Source organism: Mycteria americana, chromosome 4, assembly GCF_035582795.1.
Source record: "Mycteria americana isolate JAX WOST 10 ecotype Jacksonville Zoo and Gardens chromosome 4, USCA_MyAme_1.0, whole genome shotgun sequence".
In the NCBI taxonomy this organism is placed as follows: Eukaryota; Metazoa; Chordata; class Aves; order Ciconiiformes; family Ciconiidae; genus Mycteria; species Mycteria americana.
In genome coordinates, this window is record NC_134368.1 from 86,046,177 (window position 1) to 86,073,491 (window position 27,315).

Consider the following 27,315-nt stretch of genomic DNA (forward strand, 5'->3'; position numbering starts at 1 on the left):
GTATCTTCAGTTTGGTTGATTTCCCTGAACTGAGGAGGAACACAATAGTGCAGAGAAATCACACTCATCCTAACCCACAAGATGGGTAATAATTGAGGTGCTAATGCATGGTCATTAGGCTTTCAGATTGACACAGCAGTCTGGAAGGAGAAAAAAAGATTTTGTGTCCTTGATGTCTCTATTTTATGGTACTATAAGACCTCACCACTCTGAACCCATTCTCAGTGTTCATTCCCATAGGAACACTTTCTGACCAATACCTGAGTAACCTTAACTCTGCCCTTCTAGAAGAGCAGTCACAAATCCCACTGATTTTATTCCACCTTGTGTATCAGAGATATAGAAAAATGTAATACCCTTCTTTGTTGAAATAGTTTTGAACATTTTGCCATTTATATAAGCGTGTAAATCGACTAAATCAAAGATGCATAGAGATAAAAGAACACTTTTTAGAAAACCACAAAGCGAAAAAACATAATAAAAGGAAGCATGAATCTGATTTAAAAACCAAAGGTGCTGAAAATATAACAAACTGGATTAATCTATTCTTGATAAGCACCTTGATTTTAAGTTCTAAAGCATTATATATCCCTAGCAGGGAAAAAAAAAGGTGAAAGAAATAAATTCAGAGTCTTAATAAAACAATAAGTATAGCAGAAAGGATAATGAAACATTGGAAATGACTTATGGGTCACTCTATATATCTTTACAGAAAGAAAATATCCAAATTACCTCAGCTTTAATAATCATATTCCTAGTGACTGCAGATGAGGAACTTTAAAATGTATGTGTAAGACTGGAAATGGTTATAAAAGATCAGAGGCTTTCAAAATTCACTGTGTACCAGGTCTAGTGAGTGCAATGCCAAGAGTAATATATGAAATCTGATCTGACAGTTTCATAATTTTCCTTTGTTTGAGGAGATCCCCATGCAATGAAAACATACAGCATAGTGCCAGAACTGAAAGAAACAGTTAGTGGAAAGGACTCAGAGGTAATGACCACTAGTCAGCTTCTCACTGGCAAAGTATAAAAAGAAGATGAAGAATTAATGACATTAAGAAATCCCAAGGAACATGGTTTAGATTAAAGGACGCTCTTTTTAACCAGTCGGCTGGAAGGTTGATGTAGCACTGTTCATGCAGATGTTTGGAAAGTGTTTCACAAACTCTAATTTTGGAGAGTGTTTCTAAAGGCTGTTGCTCTTCCACTGCTCTGTGCCATCTCCAATTTATCTTAAGTATAAAATAGAAAAAATAAGAGAAACTACAGCTTCTAGTTAAATAGAGGGGTCTTTTTAAAGAAACACAATAAAACATAAGATATTATGGTCCAAATCCTGTAGATCCAGAATCTATAGTAGGTTGGCAGGTCCCCTTTTACCTATAAGCAACAAAAATGAAGTAAAAGCCAATCTGTCAAAACTCAGCAAGTTTAATTCAGTCCCTTGGCTCATATTGGCTACATGTGAACACTGCACAGAGCAGTAAATGGCAATACTGAAATCCTGGATTTCAGACCTGGTTGTGTGGTTTATCTTTAAAAATCTGGTTCTATGTTACTCTCTGGCTGGTAATTTTTAGCAGGACTGTGCACCTGGTAACAGCTCTTTCTTATCTTGGTGCCTCAGTCCATCTCCATTGGCAGTTTCTGATATATTCAGAGCTCCACTGTATTCACTAAACATTAAGCACACAAAGAGATTACTTAAGTAATCTCTCGTAAAGGACTAAGACAGAAATGTCAGATATATGTTTCTGAAAAGGGTGGCCTACCTTCCTTGTGAGCTTATGACAATCATAAGTGGCTTTAAGACATTTCAAATCAGGGTGTGCCAAGGTGAAACTGAAAGTTCAGTCATAAGGTAGAGTAGGTTTGTTTCTGCTCTGTATCTTGTTCCGGCAAGTACCATAGCAACCATTCCCAAACGTATTCTGTTCTCAAAGCAGGAAAAATTAGGAGGAAAACGATTGTGATCTTGACCTCTCCACAATGTATTAATTCAATATTGCACAAGTCAGAGGAAATGTCTGCATCCTTGGAGGTGGCCCATTCTGCTAGCAATTCTTTACACATAAGTGACCTAAAGTGACAGACGAGGAAAAAATGTCTTGCAGTGTTAACATTTGTACACTTGTACAGTAGAGATGAGAAGGGGCTCAGCGCTCGAGAAATTAAGTTCTGCTGTCCTCATCTGGCTCAGCTTGGGATGGAGCCGGCGGACCACCCCTGGAGCCTGTGCCAGTGACAGTAGATGTGCAAAGAGGAGGCGGTGGGGAGAGGGCAGCGGCACGAAGCAGTGTGGAGTCAGAAGCAGCGAGTGATGGGGAGGAAGAAGAAGGATGAGGAGGCAGGTGGAGGAGGGGAGGTATGAAGGGGAAAGAGAAGGTTTTGCCAACGAGTTTTGGTACAAAAACACTGGGAATCTCTGAGCCTGTGTTTGGGCCAAATTATGGGCCAGTGCTCTGTTAATTAATTTTGCAACTTCCTGCTAAAAGTCTGTCTTTCTATTGATGAGGAGCTTTGAGTGCTCTTCAAGTTGAAGGGTGCGAGCTTCCTCTTCTCTCAAACAGAAGTAAACCCTGCTTGCTGGTGCCAGTTCAGCTTTGAAAAAGGGACAAGCCAGCTCTGACTGCTTATGTTCTCTATGCTACATTTTCCTGCAATGAGCAGAGTCCACTCTCCCTCTTAGAGCACTTTTCAAATGATTTCTCTTCCTTCTTTCTCTACCTTCAAGGTATCAGGCCAGACCCAGGGCCAGGTTCTGCAAGGAGAAATGCTTAATGTTGCTTTTCCCCTGCCTGCTCCCTCTTTCTGACTTCATGCATTTTTGTGTATCTTTTCTGATCATCTCTCAAAGTCCCTCTCTCTCTCATTGTCTGGAAGAGGTGTTACCTAACGGCAATACCCCAGTGAGGCAGTTTCTCCTTTACTATCCACATTTCCTTGTCACAAGTGCAAGATGGGATGAGGGATGAGTCTTGTGTTAATGAAAGAGAGCGAAGTTTCCATTGACTTCGCTGGGGTCAAACCTTCACCCTCAGGGACCTATTGGTAGAAACGGGAGGGAATTTCCATTTTCACAGAGAATTTGCAACCCCTTAATTGTGTTGAAAACCTCAAATATTTTCTTCACAGGGCAAAGTTCATATCTTATTTGAGATGACTGTAGTGGCTGAGCGTCATCTGCTGCTGGAAAACCTTTAGAAGTTACTTAAAACTAAAACAGGCAGAAAGGAGAAGCAGGGTGGGAAAGGGTTGTTTGCTGTTAAACACTAACACGAACCAAGCTGGGCTTTTTGTCTGTTCCCTTCCCCCATTTTGTTCACACAGTCCTCTTCACCCTTCAGACAGGCTTAGAATGCTAATTTTTCTAATCACTTGGAGAATGAAAACTATTGCAGAAATCAACTGAAATATTATTTTAAACTTTGGTTAATGAGCCTGGATCCACACCTATAAATAAACTCCTAATCTTTCCCTTCTTAACTTCCAAGAATGGTAGTTCCCACACCCTATACAACCTGACACATTCAAATTCAAAGCAAATACTTGAAACCATTTTCAAAAAGGGTTGTTTTAATACAAACTGGCAGGTGGTTTTTATGAAGAAATGGTTTTAAATAAAAGTCTAGTTGTCCTCTTTTCACAGATGTTTAGGATTTCTCTTCACACAGCAGCAGATGATACAGATGCTCAGAATGATTCAGTGAAATGATACTGTAATGATAAAGCTCAGATCGGCTTTATTCTTTGTTATACTTTCCACCATTTTCTGAACTTGAGGCATTCAATTACTCTGTTTTTCTCAGGGGTAAGATCTGTATGCATGTAACCCTCAGTTAGCACTAATAACAATGTGAAAACCTTCCCACATCAAAGATGTGACTACGTGCTTTTGTCTATCCTAATGGTTTGAGAGAAAATCTTGATAAATCAACGTGGTGGTGTGGGGTTTTTTTCCCTTTTCCTCCTTCTTAAGTTTTGTTGCCTTGATTAGATAAAAAATAATAGGGGGCTGTCAATCTGTTTTCTTTTCAGGTCTTCTCTGTCTCTTTCTAAATTAGTTACAGCCTGCTTTTTGTAGCTTTATAGCCAGCCTGACCTAATTTAATTACCATGACTTGTGTGGCTTAAAGATAAATAGTTTTATTCAGTCTGCCTACTTTTGTATAAGTTTTCCCTTTCACACATCTCTCTATATTTTGGCATTCAGAATTCTTTTCCTCTGTTCTTTGGTAGGTTAACACAAGGTTAGTTTTATATCATTGTCCATATTTTCACAAAAAGGCCTTTGATGCTGTTCTGCTTAGTCCCTGCTTTGCTCTGTCTGTGTGCTGTGAGTCTGTGGGCCTTTGTGGGACACAAACGAACATTAGCTGGGTCTCGGAAGCATGGGGTGGAAAATACATACTCATGCCCATCATGAGGTGGAAATCCTCAAAGTATCAAAGCTTGTTCCTATACCGGCTACTGTCTAAGATTTTTTCTTATTTGAGGAAAATACTTCAGAAATCAAAGCTTGAGACACTGCAGAGATAGGAAGACTGGAAGAGCCAGGGTGGTGCGGATGGACTGATTACCACTCTGTTCTTGCAAAAACGCTTGACAAGGAAGTACAAATCTCCCACTCATCACAGGTTATATTTTTGTTCATTCCAGGTTTAGAAGACAAATGAAGAGTAGTAAAGCTTCCAGGATTATGATCAGGCCCTCATCAGTAATAATGAGCTTAATAAAAAAATTAATTAAAAAACCCTAAAACACTAGTTCTGCTTGTAGGTTTTTTTGTTCAAAGAATCCTTTGAAATTATGTGGTAGGGTGGGATATGTGCTGTGCTTGAGAACAAGAAATAAACTTCTAAAATCAGAGCTGCGCTCTTAACAGACGTGACTTCCCCATAGGTGCTGCAGCAGTACTTTGCCTGCATTGGAAAGCTTCTGTCTTAAAACAAGCTGCCCCAGGATGGCACTTGCACAAAACATCTGACAGCAAATGTCTTTAAATAAAAACCTGCATGTGCTGAGCTATCCAGAAATGCATGAAAAATTTCGCCACTCCTTCACAAAGGTGATTCCGAAAAATGACACTGGCAAAAGGAAGGTGAAGGAATACATTTAAATGGCATTTCACTTTTCAACCATTTCAAGTCATTTGTACAAACCCATAAAAAGATGGCTTTTTCTGCAGATGAATCAAAACGGATATCATTAAACCAAGCTCCAGAGGAACTATGCAAACAGTACCTGAAAATAAATACAGCCAGTCTTTGTGCACCAGCCAGAATCATGCTATAGATACAAACTAGAAACAGTATTTACATGTGTTAACACCTGCAGCAAGGGAAGAGTCCCTTGACCCTTCCATGCTTGGAAAACGGAGAGGTGAATCATTTCTTTTCTGTCATCTTTAACTAGAAAACCCTATGGAAGAAATGAAGGGGCAACCAAAGGAAGATGCATTTGATTCCTGTTTATACTAAAATAACCCAACAGTGCTGGGATGGATTTTTCATAAACATCCACTGGTGCCCTGCCTCAGCTCCTCTTAAAGCCTGTGACTGGCTTCAATAAGCAGAGTTTGATTATTAGTCACTTCTTTTTAAAAAAAAAAAAACCAAACCACAAACTGATCACTGAATACCTTACCATTATCTAGTTCTTCCCTTCACAAACAGTACCAAACTAATTAAAAAGCAGCCACCTCTGAAGTGCAGTGCTACATCCACTCAGAAAACAAGCTGCTATGACTCTGGAAAGAGACTGGCTGAGGTCACTGGGGCAAACCCCTACTGTTGTTTTTGTTGGGTTAAAAAAAAAAAAAAAAAAGAAAAAGAAAAGAAAAGTCCTGCTGAGAAGATAAGGTTTTAAAAGCTCCTCAGATAGATGCAGACACACGGAAAACTTTACAGCACACTGTTAATCTTTCTTAGAAAGATGAAGTGTTGATGCGACCTTGATGAAATGTGAAGCTGCCATTTGGAAGGGGAAAAAAGAGGAGACTAGAGTGCTTCAAATACACCTTTTTCATCACCAAAGTACACCTCTCACACTGAGACTCTCTTTTCACTAAGAGAAAAATGCTTATTTTGATTTCTAATGTATGGCGTTGCTCGCTTGAATTAAGCTGTTTGCAGTTGCCCACTCCCACCTCCTCTCATAAGAGATTTGTCAGAGTGGGGCTCTCTTTACGAGCTTGGAAATCATGTTTCTTGGCCTTCTGCTGAGCTAGCACCAGTGGTGCTGGTAACAGGTCAGCTGTAGCCAGAATTTTGTGTCTTCTCTATCATGGAAGGTAACTAAGAATAAATATGTCCACACTCATGTCTAGACAGTGATGAACAAGACATCCATTAATTGGTTAGCTTTCCCAGGCATTTGTTTCCCTCCTTAGTCATGGACCAAACACGAACCTCCACTTCACGGACTTCTACTACTGGCTCAAAATTGCTGCAGCCATGCAAGACAGCTTACCAGTCTGGTAGAGACTCACTCCCCAGATTTGGGGGTTTTGTTTTTTGGGGGTGTTTGCATGTTTTTAAAGAATATCTAAAAGCATAAAGATGGCATAAACATTGAACTAAATGTGCTGGCTCACTCAACCGAAATGCAACCGTATTCCTGTGCCTGATCCAGATCACATTTGCATCACTGTGTGCATCAGCAAAGATTTTGTATTATTATGGAATCATAGCCTGAAACTGCACAATGTAAGAAGTAATTTAGTTTCTTCATCTTTGTAGGACAAAGTCACTTGATAGATCTCTGGCCTATAGGTCTGTGGAATTTATTGGCATTTAGTCTGAATCTGATTAATAATGATAATATGCTCTAAATACTAAAAATAAAATATGAAAAAAACCCCTAACTTCTCTACAGATTACTTTAAACTGTGACATAAGTGGATATAAGATCTCCAGTAACATAACTTTGCAGTATGAAAATGCCTTCAGGCTGTCCAAGGATACAAATGCTTTACACAGAGATATGTCCCTTATACACATATCCATGAAGTTCATGCCAAGAACATTGACAAATCCTTCTAATACCCTGTTGGACACTTTAAAATACAGAAAGCAAGCAACCAGCTTATACAGCTACAAAATCCTACTTAAAAGAATGGATTGCGATGTTTCTTCCTCTCTGTCAAAAGGGAGAAGGATTGATCAGGAAAACATGAGTGATAATAAATATTTAAAAAAAACTGATTAAGTTTTTGTTACATTCCTGTAATCACTGCATTTTTTTTATAATCTCACATGTGACATTCAGATGGATGTTAGTATCATTGTACAAAGACCATCTCCATATAAATATATAATGTTTCGCCTATGAACAGTAAATACATTTTGCAGTAGTTTAAAAATAATTCTGTTGAGGCTTACTGCAGTTTTTAATACAAACGTAGATACATAATTTAGAAGTGTCATTTCATGCTTTATCTTGATACTGCTAGAAGAGCCTCCGGCCCTTTTTTAAAAAGGCATCTATGTGGGTTTAAAAAGAGTATATTTGAGGTCATTAGCAAAGGAAATTGCTACCATTAATTCTGACCTACCACAGGTTTTAAAAGAAAGAACAAACCGTGAAACTTAAAAGAAAACCCAACAAATGTGTTTTATGAATCCATGTGCAATATTTTGGTTACAATGAAATAAAATGCTGATATGTGCCAGACACCCTGAAGTTGCTCTCCTGTGACTAATTCTTCTGAGCTAGTTTTTAAATTAATCTCCCAGTGCTTGGCCTCTTCCCACCCTTGTTATTAAACTAACAAAAGCAGTTTATACCAACCACACTATAAGCAAAGAAGTAAAATAAAAACTCTTTCAAGCATTTGCTTCACCCTGCTGTTCGCCATTCGCTTTACCTAAAATCACATTGATGTTGTATTAAATAAAAATCCATACATAAAATTGTATTTCAATATATAAAATGTTTTGTTTCCAAATGTGATACTAAAATGCCTTGTTTGGGTATTGTTGGTCTATTTATCTGAAGGGAATATTCCTAAGCAACTTAGATGAAACTAATCTGAATAGTTACAGAGTTCCCAGGAAGCTGATTTGCTTCAGAACAGAAGTTTACAACATTTCTGTAGGTGAAAAAAAAAAACAAACAAAAAAAACCAACCCACAACCCTTCACATGAACTTTTCAAGAAATATTGCAATCCTCAGCAAAATCACAATCGATGCATTTTGATAAAGTGTTCAAAACTTCAGGGCCTGAGGCCATGTTTCTCATATAAATAGAGAAAGGAGGAATTTGGAGAAATCCAGTCTGAGACATCTGAGTGGTCCAGCCAGGCTTTCCCACTGTCCTTTTTATATTTAATGATCTCGGTTTGGAACTTTTCTTTGACTGAACTGGTATATAATTTCAGAGTGCCAACTCAAGAATACAAACAGACCAGAGTTTGACAGTTGAGGCAGCAGCTATCCTTGCCTTTAGCCCTACCTCCTTCCTGTGTGCCACCGCCTCTGGGGAAGGAAAAGGTGAGCCAGAAGGGACAGGTAAGCAGTTCCTGAATGGCTTAAGCTCAGTTTACTATGGTAACTTACATCTACAGTTCTGATAATAAAAAAAAAATTAACACTCTGTATGGTAAAGAAGGCACCAGTGGTGGATAAGAACAGCAGAAGCAGGTACACAGAAAATAGGATAGGAAAGATGTGTGGGACATGGAAATCTATGCTGAAGGACTGGAACAAGAGTAACTGGCCTCCTCGAGAGGTTCCTCTGACAAAGGCAAGGCGTTCTTGGCAACCATGACTGATCACTTCTACTCTTCTTTCTAGGAAGGTGTAAATGTGCTTCTTTTATCTGTCCATAGTATTCAGATCTTAAATGTTTCACAAAAGGCTACTTCTTCCAGTATGAGAGTGCAATGGTCCTTGATCTCAGTTAGTGTCTATAGATATTTTCATTTTACCAAAAGTAATATAAGAGCAACCACAGATGAATTTTAGAAAAGGTCATTCCTTATTTACGTATCTTTGTTATATCCTGTACAAAAATTATGTCAGAATGAGATATGCTATGAGGAAAAAAGTATAGATCAATTCACTGATCTGTATGTGGGTCAAACACTGACTGCATTTGGCAGAAGTGCACATCTGATTACTACTGCAGCCAGATTCGAGAAAATAAAGGGCAGAATATGGCATAGATTCCACTGCTCTGATCATGCACAGAAACCAGCTGATATTTTGAGGTTCTGAGGTTACAACATGTGGCTCTTCTAAAGAGCAGACTGCAACCTTGAGGGGTTTGTTTTGTTTTCTTTTTCAGCTGAAATCTGACATGCATTATATGTGAACATTTGGAAGTCATATTGTTCATTATGCATTACACATAATTGCTTTAACTTTTGTAGTATGCAGTCATTAAACTGACTTTCAAAATAATAGAGCACTTAACAAAACCCTTACCGACATGTGACCCAATAAAGATGAATGAGCGTGGCGTCTAACTTTACAAACACTGTTTACTTTAGTGTAGATGCGTACATCCCCTTTTTAAATCAGTGGTGATGCTTGCAAACAGAAGGGGTGTATAGGAAGCAGGCCACATTGTGATCTATGAACAGATATACACATATAAGTATAAATTATTTCTGGCACAGATTTATTTTACTCAAGATTCTCTGAACAGCAGGGAGAGATCTGATATGTGAAACAGTAGGCCCCAGCCAATTAGTCTGTGACAGATAAGAAACTTTCCTTAATTTGTGCTGTTGGGTTTATATGTGGTTTGTTACTTCAGTGATTTCATGTTCCCCTCTGACTTCAATGAAATCCAATTTTTATCAGCTGGGATCCTGGCCTTCTTTCCAGGTGCAGCAAAGAAATATCCCATTTGGAAGGAATGAAGTATGATATGTGGGCCTTGCCTCTGTCTTATGGGAAGGAATGCTTTTGTAGTTCTACTCCTCAAAAAATCTGTGAACAAGGAAACAAACTAATTTATTATACACACAAGTGTACCCTTTCAAAGCACCACAGGGGGACTCAACCAAGTAACATCCATTAATATCTGTAACAGCAGCAAGACCCAAGTATGCTGCTTTGGATATTTGCCTTGCCATAGTTGTGCAGAAAAGGTTCCTTTAAAAATAGTCAAGAAAAGTTTAGAAAATCTCCTACATCATTAATATCTTGCATTGCTTTTGTTATCTGTGCATTACTACATTCTCAAAGTTAAGAAAAGTAAAGTTTTTCTAAGACAACATCGCCAAGGTATATAAAGACCTGTGGGGTATGTTAGATTGTTGAGATGGCAAAATCACTCCATACATTAGTTCATGCTCCAGACAGAGGAACTTCTAAAAATTTAGACGAGTACTTGCATCATTCCACCACATCAGCAAAAGCAGCACCTCACACTTTCCTCAGTAAGAATTTAACAGCATAAATGCAAACTTTCATTTACACCCATAGAAAAAGTCAAAGATTCCCATGTTTCTTTCCCTTGGATTTTGTGGCTCTGTATAGAAAGAACTAGGAAGGCTTCATCTTATGGAGTGGAAGGAGACAGAGATTATGGGAGTGGAAGGAGAAGGAAGGAAGGAAGGGGGAGCAACACTGCACATCTTCCAAGAGCTGAAGAAGAGGGATGACACTCAGGAGCAGCTGGGAGTGAAGAACAGCTGCTTTTCCCTGGGGCAAGAGTTCTGAGGGACAGCTCTCAGTTTCCACGGCTCCTCCAGTTTGGGAAAAACACTAGACCTTGCCATCCTTGGAGATTCACTGATGGGAGAGCGGTGGCTGTTGAGCATTAGTGGTCGTAGGTGAATTCTGAGCTCAGGAATGCCTGATAGTTGTACTTGGTCCTGAAAAGTCTCTGACCAAGAACACCAGCTCATTTATTAGACAGGCAGGAATGTAGCCTGGTGAGCTCAGAGGCTGGGGAAATGGCTATTCTAGCTAAGCAACTGTTACTGACCAAGGGTCTGGCTTCTGCAGACAGCAGGATTCCTCATTACTTCTGACCTCAGATCTGCTACTGAGGTATACAGTTTCTAGTACATAAAGTAGAATCATAGAATAATTTAAGTTGGAATGAACTACTGGATGTCATCTAGTTCAAACCCTTGCTCAAAGCATGGTCAACTTCAAAGTTAGATCAGGTTGTTCAGAGACTGTCCTGTCAAGTTTTGAGGATCTCCATGGACAGAAATTCCGTCGCCCCTCTGGGTAACCCTTCCTGTGTTGATCCACCCTCATCATGAGCATCTGAGAGGCACGGATGACCTAGAAGACCTTACCTCTTACAGAAGGAAGATACTGCTGAGCAGCAGATGAGCCAGCTCCTGAGCCAGCTTGCTCCATGCTACCAGCATGTCCCCATTTCAACAAAGGGGACAGCTCTGAGGGAATTGGATGCCATCCCTTTCCACTTGTTTTTGTCAGTGGGGACTGAGACAGGAAGATTCAGAATCACTCAGAACAGACTTGAGCGAGGACTCCATCGTCCCATTTTACATGGTCTTGCGGGCGTACAAGGAAGCACTCCTACAGTGATATTTCATATCATTGGACTCAAGCGACCTCACCAGGATGTTTGCAGAAGACCATCCCTTCTCCTCCCCTCCTCTACTTGCTTTCCACACACAGCAAGCCATGTGTGTTGGGTGGCTGGAGGACAGTCCTCTGGGTGCTATAGAGATTATTGGCTCCACAGATGGAAGCAGCCTCAGTGAGCTGGTATAGAAAATACTAGATCAAATGTTCGAGGAAGCAAGAACTACTTTCTCATATACTTTTATCTTAAATTAAAAATTAAAAGCCCTGGCACAAAAAAAAAAAATATTTACAGTTCTTTTTGGTACAGTAGAGAAAGAACTATTTTGGAGGCCTTACAGGAGGGATTTTTTTCTTTCTTCTTCTTGTTGTTAACTTGATTTATTTGTACGTATCCTTAGAAGTCTCAGTCAAACTTCACACAAAAATTGTTTCCAACAAAAGAGGTTCATGCTTCTGGATAGAAAACAAGTAAAAACTCAGATTCAAATTCCTCCTTTACTTCTGTGACCTGGGGCAACTACTGCTGCCTTTTAAAATATGCGTACTTCTCCTGTCCCTGGTGATTGTTATTAATACAGTTTAGGGAAAGTGGTGATAAAGATCAATCCCCTGCCCAGAAAAGAAACATTAACTGCTTCTTTCATGTCCTCCATAGTGAGTGAGCAGCTACAGTTTCAAATGATCCCCAGATGTTTACTACTTCTTGTGCTCAAAAGCAGTTTAGGTTTTCTCCAGAGCAGCTGTGCCATGTTGGGTATTTCTGGTTATCCTGCAGACTTCAACCTCTTGTCCTCTGAAGAAAATGTAAAGGTCAAACAGAAAACCTGCGTGGTGTAGAAGTCCCCAGTGAAAAATAAACCAAGGATGGTCTCTTACCATTGGCCAACTTAATCTACGCCTCTGCATGCTAAACAAAATATTCGAGGAATTCCTACAGAGATGGGTATGTGAACATTACAGGCTTTTCACTTAATTACAGAAAGGTTTAATGATTCTAGTAAAAGAATAATCGCTGAGGTCTCTCACAAGAACCATGCTATTTTTCTGGTTCTTTACAGCAGTGTTTTCCTATTTCTTTATTCTTACTCAGAGCTCGGACTTGTCCTCCCTAATTCCTCCTGTCTGGAGTCCTTTCTTCACGTGGTCACAAATTTCTGCCACTTTGGCCATTACTGGGATCCATGTTCATTGTGTGCCCCAGCATGATTCCTGCAGTCAGGCCCGCTTTCTCCTTCTGAGCTGAAATAGCTGTGGAGCGGGTGACAGGGCTGACTGGTTAGAAAGTAGACGCACACCAGAGGCAGAAAGGCATTTTCTTAAATGTGGGAATTGATCACGATATGTGCCTAACCTCAGGCTTGTGAAGCATGGTGTCGGACAATGGCAGTAAGCCACTGGTAACAGCTGAGGAGCTAACTCCAACTTTAGTAGACTTTTTCAAAGTTTACGGCCTATTTGCAGAATCTCTGGTTATGCAGCTACAATAATGACATGGATAGAAGTATAAAGAGATTAGTACTGTTCAAATAGATTTCAGGGCCAGTGTGGCATAATGTGGATTTGGAATCAGGTGGTATCTGTTATATATCTGGAATCAGCAGATACTTGTTATCTGTTCTATTATCTTTGGTCTGGCCTCTGAACGCAGTGTGACCTGGGTAAGTTCACTCTTTTCCATGTCTCTGAGCTAGATCCAGAAAGATCCAGAAGATCCAGAAAACTAGAGCAGATCAAACTCCTACTTATCTTTAAAAAAGAAGGGGGAAAAAAAGGCATCTCAGGAAATTATAGTATAGACAATCTAATTTGACTATCTGGGAAAACATCTGGAAAAACTACTACAATCAATTTACAGGCACCTAGAGTACTGTAAGCTGAAAAGCAAAGATTTATCAAAACCAAATGCTTACTTAGCTTACTTCCCTTCATTTACAACTGGCCTGGTGAAGAATGGGAGGATTACAATGCAAATTTGCATGGTGTAACAAAGTTTTTGACACAGTCCAACATACAAGTCCCAAAAGCAAATTGGGAGAGATGGTTAAGATTAAATGACAGATGCACAGTTGTTCGAGGAAAGAAACTTGATACTCAGAGGAAAGATACTCAGAAACTTGTTATCAGTAGTTCACTTGCATACAAAGAGATACTAAACAGGAGAGTCTACCTTGTGTACATAGTGTACATATGACAGTATACTATTTTACAACAGTAGCAAACAGTAATTACAATATTAACATTAATAAACAAGGTCACAAAAATGCCTTGCAAAGCACATAATTTTCTGGAAACATTTAATGTGACAGAATGGATTCTTTTCTTGAATTTAAAATATATTATTTATTGCCTTTCTGTTTTTTTCTGATCAGATTGTTTCTTCTTAGAACAAACACGGAAAAGCATAAATTCCAAGTTTTACCATTTACCATGTCAGCTGGTCCTGTGGTCAGTGAAACTTACCTCCGTTAAGGAAAATCCTATGTGGGACTGGCAAGTCAGGTAACCAGGAACCACAATAAGGAGGAGTGAGCACAACATTCTGCTTTTTACATATAGATTATTCTCTAATGCCCTAGAGAGTGACTGCAGTGAGGTATTCTACTCTTACACAGTTGAAAAATGCATTGTTTTAGAGATTAAATTGTGCTTATATTAGAAAGCTATATATTACACAAAGAGAAAATGTTGGCTACTAAACCTGACCCTCATGAGCCTTTAAGAATTTTAATATCCAGAAACAACAATAAAAAATTTCACCTTGTCATATCACTGAAGACAAACTGACCAGCTGACACTGCTGTCCTGAAGAACTATGGTGGCTGCAGAACCTCTGGCAAAGGACTCACTTCATGCCTGGGGTGCTGTGCCCCTGGAAGTGTTGACTTGTCTGCTCGTTCTCAGAGCTGATAGTGAGCAGCTGGGGAAAAAAACAGTTTTCTATTTTATATTTATGTTGATTTCCTTTTACTTTTGGTTACATTATAACAGATTACTATATCAAGCCAGCAGGGATATCACTATAACATTGTTAGATAAGGCCCTGAGTAAACACAGGAATCAAACTTTGTAAGTACTGGTAATATATTATTAATCTTAGATACACTATTTTTATATATATATATAATATAACTATAGAACACCTATAGCTATACCTAATACTATATACTATATACAGTATGAACCTGTTACAAGACTAAAACTATCTTATTCTTTCATCTCTCCAGCACTGATCTTTCAAAAATGCCAAATAATGAAGGAGTATAGTCCACCTAAATTTGTAAAAATGATGACAGCTAACAGAAAAAATGAAATAAATAATATACTTCCTCCTTAGCTACTGCATACTTTATGTTTTTCCATATGTGTCCAGTTAAAGTCACTATGGAAAAATCAATCTCAAGCTGTTCAGCAGTGGCTGTATTCCTTGAATAGGACACTAAACTGTTTGCGTACTTGATCTTCACAATTGTGGCTTCCCACTGAAAGAAGCATCAAAACCAAACATTATTGGTAGCATTTATGTAAATACATGAAAAATAAGGATGGATAAAGGAAAAAAACTCCTCCAAGTTAGACAATGTTTATAACACTACTAGGTACCCATACAAGCAAGAAACAGGAGAGTGTGCTGTTAGGCTCAGAACACAATAACTAGCAAGATTAAGAATAATAAGAATAATTTTACTTCTCTTTCCTTTGCACTTGTCCTAATTAGTCCCTGATGGTGTGAAGACTTACCTTTACTAATGCTTAGTCCCACTGGAAGCAATTAATGCTGATAAAACCAAGCACTTTCCAAGAGCTTTAAACAGATTATTATCTGAAGAGCCGAAAATTTTGTCATTATTATAACCAGGTAAGTAAAGACAGAAGAAGATCACACTGTACAGGGCATTAAAAATTTTACTGTCTTGGTACACACTGTTCCTTTCCCTCTCTTCTTGTGAGGAACACTACCTAGAGGATTTAGTGCTGCATGAACAGCAGAGATGGAGAAAAAATATGCCAAATCATGGTAGGACTCAAACCCAATCTCTTACACCTGATACAGAGCATATAACTTAGCAGATGTAATGAAAAACAAAAGCCCCTGATCCTAATTTCAGGGCAATTATTCTGATTGAGCACTCAAATAACTGAGCTGGGCTTCTCTTTTTAATTAATGCAAAGTTGCCAATTTGACTTAATTGGATCAGACCATATGGAGTTTAAACAATTACTATATTGTTAAAGTATCTCTTTCATGCCAAATAGGCAGGCTTCAAATTGACTTCTCTGGTCACATGCGATGACCAAAATTAACCAAGTTGTTAAGTCTCTGTAGGAACAGAACCAAAATACTATCTGAAAGGTATTTTGAACAGACTCCATGATCATGGTATGTTCTGTGTGGCTTCCACTGTCTTTACTGCGTTAGAGGAAAGCTGGCTGAATTTGGCTGTTGTTAGTACAAATTTTGTCAGATTGACTTACTGTTATGTTACCTTACGTGAAGTCTGACTGCCGTCGCTACACACACCACAGCTTCCACTGGGTAACCAGTTTCGGATAGCCCTGTGTTCTCTCCTTCCTACTGCATCAGTGCTGTCATTTAGACAACACAACTGTGTGTGGTTTTTGTACTTGCCTAAGGGGCTTTGAAACTTTAATATTACAAGAGCATCCACAGAAAGTATTCTGCAGTGTATGAAATAATTTGACTGTATTATCTGTGCTGATACTGAGAATGTAGTAGGATGGCCCTTGCACACAATAACGTGTTCCCACAGTGGGGGCAGGAAGGTCTGGATAAGACTGTTTTAACACAGCACAGTTCTTCCAATCAGTAGCCTGGCTCAACATAAAGCTACTCTTTATTCTGCTGCTAAAATATCACACAGACAAACATTTAATTGTGACCAGAACAGTGTCTAGTTCATATGTGAAACATTTTCATCTGTTAGCATATAAATGTTAATAAATGTTGAGTTAATCTATTAATACTGGATTAATATTAGTCATAGGTTTGTTCAAATTGAACTGTGAATTCACTTACACAATTATTCCTGACTATATACAATTTTTCTTTTATGTCAAAATCATGTTACTTACTGATATATTTCACCCAGCCTGTCAAAAGCAGGTGGGAAGGCTCTGAAATGCATACAGCACAGACAGAGGTCTTCCAATGTAAAGAGGGCAATCTTCCCTGCTGAGAAAGCTGAAAAAACAATAAAGTGCATAGCTGATTCTCTGTTTATTGGGAAAAGGCACATGTGTAAGTCTAAGAATTAAATACAAATTGGCATACCTCTTCCATAGCCCTGAAATGGAATTGTGAGAGAGACACTAAAATGTCCATCTATGCTGACAATTTGGTGCTGTGGCTCACTGAGAAAAAATGGTAGAAAAGCTGGAAAGCAATTTCATTAATAATTTCCACACGGTTTCTTCTGCTTGTGATTCACTTTATTTCAAGTTTTCTTTCCCCATTCCCAAGTCTTTCACCTTTTTGCTTTAGCACTTTAAAAGAAATCTTTCATTTACAGATTTCCATTTCTTTCCCCCTTTTTTGCCTGTTTCATTTCCCTCCCATTTTAGCTCAGGGGAAATCAATTTTTGAAATTAGCGAGATGGCTATAGAGGAGAAAAATGTGAACACAGACATATAATAATTTCAAAAATAATTTTTTAAACTTTAAGAATTGCAGAGATATCCTCAACGTTTTAAAATCAATTTCATTGACAGGGATCCTACTTTAGAAAGAAAGTCTATTGTCAGTTATTAAAATTTTACTCCAAAATACTGATCAGCTCAATTATGATTAATTATGGGACCTGGTTACTTGCATCTGGTTACTAACATCTGGTTACTTGCAACATCAAGGATTTCCTGAGTCCTCACAAGCTAAGTTGTCTTAAAAGCAAGAACGACTTAGTTTACAGAATTGTGTAGGCCACCTGGTGAGGACGTCCAGGGAAGCATAACAGAAATGAGCTTCCAGTTACACACCTAGCCAGCATTAACCAGCTAGTAAAAGCCACAATCAACAGTCCTTTCCTGCCCGAGAATATGTTACACCCATGGCTCTTTGTAGGAATTAAGATAAAAGGTCTTCATTCACCCTTCAAGCAGATAAGGCAACAGCAGACCTTGAAGTGGCCATGACCGGAATGGGACTTAATCGTATGTACACAATTAAAAATGGATTTATGGGCTTCCCAGAACAGGACCAGGTTCCAATAAAACATCCTTCTGTCTGCCCATCACCAGGAAAGGTGATTACAACTCTAAGATATTATTAAAGCTGATGAGACTGTGGGGCTTTTAAAATTTTCTTTCATGTCCAAAATTATTCAGGTGTCTTTTTTAGGTGTTATTTTTGTATAGATTAGCTTGTGTTTTCCATCTGAATTCTCAACGAGAATGCAGCTGCAGTGCGACCTCAACCTTTTTTTTTTTTTCTTTTTTAAAATTTTTATTACTTACCACAGATTTTAAGATAGGAAATAATAGCAAGATTATTGGGCTTGAAGACAATCCCTAGTGGTACACATTTTAACTGGGGTATAGCTGTTAATATGTCTGTGATATAATTCCCCACAAGTGAAAGTTAGCCAGAGAGCCTACTTACTCAAAGCAAAATAACGGTTAGGGCAAATGTCCTGGGATCTGTAAAATCTACTGTTTCTAAAATTAATCTCCTTTACTCTATGAAAGAAGGCTATGAGAATTATACACCTGGGAAGTTGCAAAGAACACTATATTATAGTTAGCTAAAATGGACCAAATTCTTTCCTCATGCAAACTTCTGAAGCAGCATCTGATGTGTGACTGGTGTAGCAGATCTTAGGGACACTTCATGCAGCATTACTGTAGGATATAATTTTGTAATAGGTAACGAAACAGCTTCAGGAAGCTTTACAGTAAAGTGACACGCTTGTACCTTTGAAATATTGGGACTTTCTGGCATAGTCTGACCTATTTCTGTGAGTAGGTTTGAAACCATTTGGGCATGCTCGGTGGCAGAGTAACTGAGTCTACAAATCGTTCCATTGTGCTACCCACCCAACACAACTACCCCCTAAAACACAAACTGGTGACAAGTGGAGACACTGTCCTGAGACTCCTCCTGATCTGTGCAAACCAAGCTCATAAGGACAGACAAAAGTACAGCCAAACCGTAGTACATTCTCTTTTCCCCTTTGTCCTATTTCAAACCGTGGTGCTTGCTTATGCACCCCTGTTGAAACCTTAAGCACCAAGGACACAGTTTATAGCGTGTAGAAAGAATGAAGAATTGTGTTTTGTGTCCTTTACATGAGATGCACAGTAGCAAAATAGGAGATCTGCTCTTTTGTGCTCAGATAAATCTTTAATCCATCTCTGATAACTGCATCTCATCAAACCACACCTGATTTAACACATTTCCTAAAATGTATAGACTTCTAAAATAGGAATTAGAAAGAGTTGAAAGTCCACATAGGTATTTCTGTTTCATTCTTTACTTCAGGAAATGTTCTGGATGCAAAGCCACTTAATTGTATTTCAGCTTCTTCTTCTACAAGATCTAGATTTTACTTCCTTAAAATACTGTTCACTTCTGAGGCTGAACAGCTACCTCAACACCTCCATGAATTCCAGGACTTTAAAGGCAGGCATTTTTCTTCCATGGTGAGAAGAGTGTAAGTGCCATCAGATAATACTGCCATTACACGTAGATCCTCACTGATATCAATACACACACACACGCACATATATATGGTTCGTATGTTATTGTAGTGCCTTGTTGCACCCCTCAGGAATGAAGGCCCTGTTCAGTGAAAGACTGCAGATAAAGTGAGCATGACCTACAGCAACAAAGCCAGAGCCTGTCCCCTAACCAATTGCAGTCAGACAGGACAGAAAGCTAAGCAAACAGAAAAATGTGGTGGAGATGGGCAAGACGATTGCAAAATAAAATAAATAGAGCTTAACAGAAAGCAGAAAAGCAGAAAGCTCAGCTTGTCCTTATACGTTTCAAGCTACATTTGCAAGTGAACGTGCTTTCTACTAATAGAAATAAAGATCTCCACTGACAGTGTTTTACATGAAACTGGAGGATAATCAGTTATTTAAGATAGAAATAAAATGAGTGCACGAAGCACTTTGCAGAAGCTCATACAATCCACTCTAACACTTTTGGCTTACTGAACGCTTTGAAACAGGAACTGAACATTTCAGCAGAAGTTAACCCAGCTCAAGAGTCCTTGAAATTGGCTTTCGTTCGTCACCCATAGATTATCTACTCTCATGACCCCTCCCTCCTTTCTGCACTTTCTTCTTTTATTACTATTCATGATTTGTCAGCAGCCAAGAAATTCCTCTGGGTTTCAGTGATGAAGTGCTTCATTTGGACTAATTGTTTCATTTATTTTAAAAGAACAAAGCAGTATGTCAAAGCACAGTTATTCTTTTGAGGCCACTTTTGGATATCTGTTGCCAGTCGTCATGATTTTTGGAACTGAAAATTGAAGATTTAACTTTCAAAAATATTTTAACTCAAAGCAGCACACACTATAGATATTATAGAGACATGGTGAAGAGAGCATCAAAGTTCTTGCATTTGTGCCACTACACATTTCACCTTAAGATCACTAATTTTCCCAGACCGCCTTGGCAGATCTCAGAAATGACACCACTGAATTAAGGCTCTTCATCCTCTGCTCCCTAGACAAATAAACAAGATTCAACACAGCAATGTCTGCTGGAAGTGGAGTAGCGGGTAAGAGCAGAAGAGAAAGAAATAGGATAAACTGGTACAGGAGAACTATAACATCAGGAGAGTAGAAAAGAGGCAGGAATTTGGGATTGGAAATGGGAACAAAATAATACTATGTGGAAATATTAGTAGTAGACAGGAGGATGAAACAGCTGTTGAGCAGGCACACGTTGTTATAGGACTTCAGGCCTGAGATGACATACCATGGATGGGTAACCTTACCCAGTCATCTAGCTATGCAGGCTCTTGCATTAAGCTTTAACTGAGCTGTATTGTCTAAATAAATGGGAAAGCAGGTTTCACTTTTAACTTCAATGGAACTGCACCTGCTTACATTTCCGTGGAATTTGGCACTCAGTTTCTTTTTATTTTTTCGTCTTGGTACAGATAATGGGCCCTCTCCCATCCTGGGTGAAGGGAAACATAGATTAAAATGGCTTATAGAGAAAAAAAAATTAAAATTCATTAAAAATTAACTCAAATTTAAGGGAGGAGTTTGACATGGGCTATAGGCAAAACCCAGACTAACAGCAGAGTAGGTATTTTTAGGTATTCATTCCCAAATTGTGTTTCAGGGACAACTGACCTATGTCTCAGCCTGGTCTATCATCTCCAACTGGTCTCCTGGAAAACATTACACTATATGTTCACCTGATACTGTGCATCATAGCTTGTAAGAACATGGTTCAGGTTGAGCATGCTCTGTTTGTCCAAAAAACAAAATTTGAAAATCACTATTTTAAAGTGTACCTTTCCTTTGGCTGTACCTGGACTGTATCCATTTAAACTGTTCTCTAGTCTCCCATCCCAGTGCTTTTGTGGCTGACAGATTAAAACTCTACCAAGAGAATATAATGTACTTTTTATTATGAATTTTTATGGCATTACTTCCTTATTATATCAGTATTCGATAAGAAGAAGAATGTTAACAGGCATTTGAACTCAACCATTTGCATGTTTCTGCATACTATACAGTTCTTAAGAGAATACAAAATAAACCTCTATTTTGTATTCTCTTAAGCTGAACTTCTTGCCTCACTGACAACAAGCCACCTGTGATCCTAATTCTGTGATACATTATAGGCTTTTGTGCAAGACTGAAAGGAGTTAGTTTGGTGCTACAGCTGATTAACCCTGAGACAAGTAGAATAAATAAAGGAAAAAAGACTTAATTTTCACAGTTTACAGTTGTGGCGTGTACCCTGATACCATACACAGATGCAACTTAATGGCTTGCTTTATTCTTGTCCTTTATGGACAAACCAATTAATGCTGTTGTGTGAAGCATACTCTACTTGCCCATTGTGTCCAGTCTACTGAAAAAAAACAGTTCCCATTATTTTGATGTACCACCCTAGCATGATCTCTAGTACATCATATCTTCAGATGATGTGTGCAGTGGAGGTCTGTGGCAGCTGTTAAATCAGTATTTAGTTCACTGATGCGAGACACAGAAAGAGATTGACTTAATGTCCTGGGCATTTTCCTAGCCATAAAATGTGACATACTTTGCCTACTTATGTATAGCTATCTGGAGGAGTGACAAGTTTAGGGGGAAGATGTACCATTGCTATCAGCTCTATTGTGCAATAAAACCTGTGTTCAGGTAATGGTGCCTGCATACAGCATATTTAAACCAATATTCTTTTGGTTGGAGCAACTTAGAGTGTTTCTTCTTTCAATGGTCTTTGGTGCTTTCTGGAAGATTTCTTTCAAGGACATTATCAAGTGGAAATAAATTTTCACATTATTCCACAGCTACATCTGAAAATAAAGCAGCTCAATAATTTGGAGATGCAGCTGGTAATATCCACAGTTACATAAGTGGCTGTGTACTCTGAAAGTGACCTGCAAAGTTTTCATGGATATGGCCACATCTTCCCCTGTTTAGTATTTACCAACTTTAAGATTTCTTATTTGTTATCTGTCAAACTAATATTTAAAAACAGAAGATGCTTGAATTTTAAATGGAATTACACTGAGAATTTGCCTGTCACACTAAAGAACAGACTTGTTCATTTGATATTTTTCTTGATATAGACCAGAAAATAAATAGTATACCTGCATTTTGTGTCATGTACTTGGGCACAGTTGTATAAATGTTGCTTCTCTTCATCTTGAAGCCAAACAGATTTAGTTTTTGACTTAATACTTGAACAAACGTGAGGAAAAGCTCCCATATGAGCAGTTCCATTTTTTCCTGAGAACTCACAGTGAACCTGTCTTTCATAAACCATTCAGGCTGTATAAAGGCTTGAGCTCCAGCTAACACTGTAAGGAGCAAAGAGGATTTTGACACCATAAGATAAATGGAATGGAGCTGTCCTGGCTCTCTCTGGTAACCACAGGAAGACCTTAGATAATTTGCCTGTGTTAGACACCCAGCCTTCAGATGGCCAACAGCAGGTGAGGTGAGTCCCATACAAGAGCAGCCCTTCCTCACTTCTTATGTGATGAGCTGAAACTTTAGTGTGTGTCCCCAGTCTATTCTAAATGTAGTGATTCATAGGAAGCTAACAGTTACATTTGAATGTTAGTCTGATTTCAAGATTATAGTTAATACTGAATTAAAAATTGTTCTGATTTGCTAATGTATCATTTTCTGTAAAAACCTGTTCATGTTTCAAAAGGGATGTATGTATTAATTCTCAATTCTAATATTAAAGAAGTACCTTGTGGAGGTTAAGAAACAAACAAATAGCTGATATTGATGACGGCAGGACCGAAAAGATATTCCAGTACTCAAGTATAAAATCATCTCTCCAGCAGCAGCCTAGCACCCTCCTTGATTCTGGGCCTGCTGGCCAGTCTGAAGATTTCTCCACAGGGCAGAAGAGGAAAGATTATTGAGTACATAAATCATCTTCTTCCCCCAGAGTATGCCCCATAAAGTCTATTTATTGCAAAGCGAGTTCTGTGGAGGCAGATCCTGTAACATCATGTTTTCAAAAAGTATTTACTAGAAGTCCGTGGCTGAAGTCCAGGACTGCCGTTCAAGACCACATTTACAAGCATCTGACAGGCCTTGCATTCATTGTGCCAAGCAACTCATCTAGAGGAATGAACAGTACTTCCTCCAACAGACTACCATCTTTGTAATCTATTAACTCTCCCACATCACCCCTTCCCTCCTGCCTTCTACTATTCCATATTTCCATAGGCAAGGAAATACTGAACTTTTCGCTTTCTTTCACTTCTCTAGCTTCATAATTTTCACCAGCTTGCTATCATCAGGTTTACTCAAGGCAGCTCCCTCAGATCAAGAACTTCTTTCTGACAGAGTAGAACCAAGAAAGAGCCTAAGGCTTGTCCCATCTCAAAACCTTGTTGAGCACCAGGTTTTTCCTTTTATTCTTCATTCACATTACTCTAAGAGTTTCAAACACATAATTTTTGGTACTCTGGTACATTACACATTTTGTGCAACTTTTGCTCCAAGTCAATAGTCTTTGGTTCTTTTCCAATTTCAGACTCTATTCATGCCTCTTTAGTTTCTGTCTCTCTAGGCAAATAAGTAGTTTCCCTTCACTACAGTTTGTCATTGGTTTTGTTTTCCTCTTTTTTGTCTTTTGTACAGCCTGAATCTTCATGTTGGTGTCCTTTGACTTGATTCCATACCATAGCTTCCTTCCCGGCATATCTACAGTGCTTTGATCATTCTCTTCTCTCCCCTTGTTATTCTGTTCCTCAACTGGGAAAGATATATTAACACCAGAAGCTTTCCATGCTAGGTAAGAGGGCAACTTTCTCCTTGGAGACACTGTCTGTCCTGTCCAGTTTTACATTTTGCCTTCTTATTGATATTAAATTGACAATGAATGTTGACTACTTACGGAAATTGGGGACATAATTCTCACCATAAAACATTTACTGGAGTAAACTCAACCCAGCAAACAAACTGATAGGTACAAGGGGAACAATATAAAAGCTATCAGCAGGGCACAGGTTTATTTTATGCAGATGTACAGTTTGCATATTATGGGCCTCAACAGCACTCAAGTTTCCAATAACTTCTTTTTTTGCTTGACCAATTTTCTTCATTACTTATAGGTCCCTGCAGGATTCAGAGCTGTTATTACAAACATATACCTTACAGAAGGGACACAGCCTGACATGCATAGCTTTTTAATAAGGTTTTCATCAGCTGCTTTTACTGACATTTTTTCATTTCTCTTACACCCTGCTTTTAATGTCTCAGTCTTCATTTGATACTGTAAAACAAAAGGAGTGGAATATTACCACAGAATGTGTTCATGGCTAAATATAAAAATAGTCACACAATGCAGTTGAAGCGTGAAGGCTCTGTAGGCAATTTCCATTCCTGTTTGCATATGCAATCTATGCATTTAGATTGGAAAAGTTATCTCTTTTCTTATATCAGATTAATGCCCCCCTAAAAAAGCATTCTCAAAGATTAGACTCATAATTGAAAATAATCCATATTGAGTTTTAAGTCTAATGTTCAAAGGTAAGCATGCATATTTGTGCAAAGAATTTTGTGAAATCTTCCAAGACCTGCAGTTGTGAAACTGTACACCACAAGCTTATGATCAAAACTCACTCCATCTCAAAGGATATGAGCCAAAATAAAGTGTTGTTTTATCACTGAGTGATTGTGATGTTCTAAGTTTTAATTATTTGAGGTAACAGAATCAGCAAAAATAAAAAGCAGTTCTTTGTGCTACGACAGATGTCAATAGAGTGCCTGATGGTTGTCAATTCAGGTCCATCAAGACCTGAGGCAAGTTTATTCTGGCTCCAGGACACAGCTCTGATTCATACCAAAGAAGTATATTTTAGGTGTGGCTCCATTTACTAGAGAGTGATCTGTACCCAAAATCAAATTTTTTGTCATGATCCAAACATTTAAAGAAAAGTAAAAAACCCCTGCTAATTTTCTCAGCCTACACGTCAATACTAGTGGTGAAAGAATCAATGGGATGCATCTAATATCCCTGTCAGCCAACCTTTCCCAGCAGAAAAGAGACTGAAAGAAGTTTTAGTACATTTTTTCTAGCTGTTTTCTTCTTTGGTGTGGGGTATAACTTGTGTTCCCTCTTCCACATGAGATGCTTCGTGATATGAAGGAGAGAAAGAGAGTGAAGCTTCACACTCTGTGGTCAAAGGAGGCAAAAAGTAAGCTTGCAGTGGGATCGCATCAGTAGGCAAATACACCTCTATTCACTTCAGTGGATTTCTATCAATGATCATTCTTACCAAACCTCTCTTTTCCTTAGCTCACAGCTTAGCTCTGATGCATGGGGTTGGCTTTGTGCCAGCTACGCTCTACCTCCAGCAGTTATGATAGATGAGGGATTCAGATTCATGACCCCTTTACTTGCATTTGAAATAGGCTACAACATTCTGGGCAAATCTGTTTTACTTTTTCCATTCCCATAAATATCAGCAGGCACCATGAAATCTGACCTGCATTAGCTCAGATCTGATACCCACCACTGATGCACTGCTCACAGCACTGCCAGAAGAGGGTTATGTTGAAGTGTTCTGGACAGCTTTACAGATTGAAAATGCCAGTACCAGCATGTCTTAAAAGAATCTCAAAACTTGAATGTTGATATAATAAATCTGAAGAAGATGTATCCAACAACAGCACAGAACGAAGAAAAGCCTGTGAAGGGCGGGGGGTGGGAGGAAGCTGGGAGAAAAAAAAAGAAGCTAAAAAGTTTGGAGTTGGTGTTCACTATTATGAATATTGCCTGATTTTTTTGTTAAGAGCTCTCCATTCATAGATCATGCAGGATGCTTAGTCTCATATCTGTAATCGTGAGGGAACACATCCAGAATCAGTCAGAGAGAGTCTGTCAACTAAAATGATTCCCAAATGCTCTGATACCTTGCAACCTGGCAAGTAAAACTGCTGCCTACGGATATTCCTCTTAACATCTGGTGGTGTGATGATTCTGAGCATGTGCTTGTGCATTCACACTCACAAAGACAGGATATTGCCCATCCTGCTACATTTGCTAAAGCAAAATTCAAATAATATGTTACCAAGGATGGGACTCTTGAGGAGTGTGTTCACGTCACTGCAATACTTCAACAAAATTACAGCTTTACGTTCCTCTTGGCTCTGGCTGTACTGCACAACATCCATAGGGCAAAGGAGGAGGGGGTTGAAATTCAAAACAGATCACCTGAAAATTCAGAGGTGCTACGTTTCTTAGAGCAGTGAAGCATGCCAAAAGCGGCATGAAGTTGTCCCACCATAAAGAGAATGAGAAAGGTCTGAAAATTTTCTTCCATCATTGGCAAATTCTGACTGATAATCAGGAAAGTTATTAGTACACACCCACATATACACATACCTACTGTACTTTGGAAGTGAAATTCAGTAGCAGATCATTACATCGAGGCCTAATATTAGTGCATAATCAGAAATTAAGCGTAGCTAGTAAAATATCCTTCTTGCAACAACCTAACTAGATTATCGCAAAGAGAGATAATTAAAAAAAGGCCCAAATTCCTACTTTCCTGGTCATTTACTCATGCAAGAAGCCATCCTGCCTCTCTTGAGCCTCTGTTAATATAGATATTAAGTTAGATCCCAGATGTTATCTGCCTGTAATGGAGCTCTCATAGTTACTAGGAGCACTCAGTGAAGTTATTTGACAACACTTTGCTCATTTGTCAGAAGCAGTAGTATTTTTGTTATTAAATTTTACTTTGCCATGGCATCTACTTAAGACTCTGCCAACTGCAAGGTTTTGTATACTGTGCTAAGATGTTTCTGCTCCTACAGTTAGGTCCAAGCCTTATTAAAATTAAATGGGTATTTTGAGTGTGCTTTGAGTCAGCTCTGATTGCTTTAAGCTTTGGTTGTAGCATCAGTCAAAAAAAACCCCAACTGAAAATAGTCAAGAAGTATATATTAATTACTTTTTTTAAAACCTGCAATTTACAGTGACATTTAACCCATCTTTCCAGAGCTGCAATTTGACAAGTATGTAATTACATTTGACCAGTGATAAGCATAGAGACAATTAAAGTAAGTCACATTTAAGATGGCCTTTCTTAATCGATCTTTGC

At 38.6% G+C, this 27,315-nt stretch overlaps 1 long non-coding RNA gene across 4 annotated transcripts in view; it reads right to left on the reverse strand.

The window, feature by feature from the left end:
* Positions 1 to 27,315, reverse strand: part of LOC142409518 (uncharacterized) — a 77,115-nt gene that overhangs the window by 45,566 nt on the left and 4,234 nt on the right. For all 4 annotated transcript variants that reach the window (XR_012775662.1, XR_012775664.1, XR_012775661.1 and 1 more), the window contains exons 2-3: positions 16,619 to 16,727; positions 14,285 to 14,444 (exon numbers count right to left, since the gene is read on the reverse strand). This is a non-coding gene — a long non-coding RNA (uncharacterized LOC142409518). The remainder of the gene's footprint in view (positions 1 to 14,284; positions 14,445 to 16,618; positions 16,728 to 27,315) is intronic.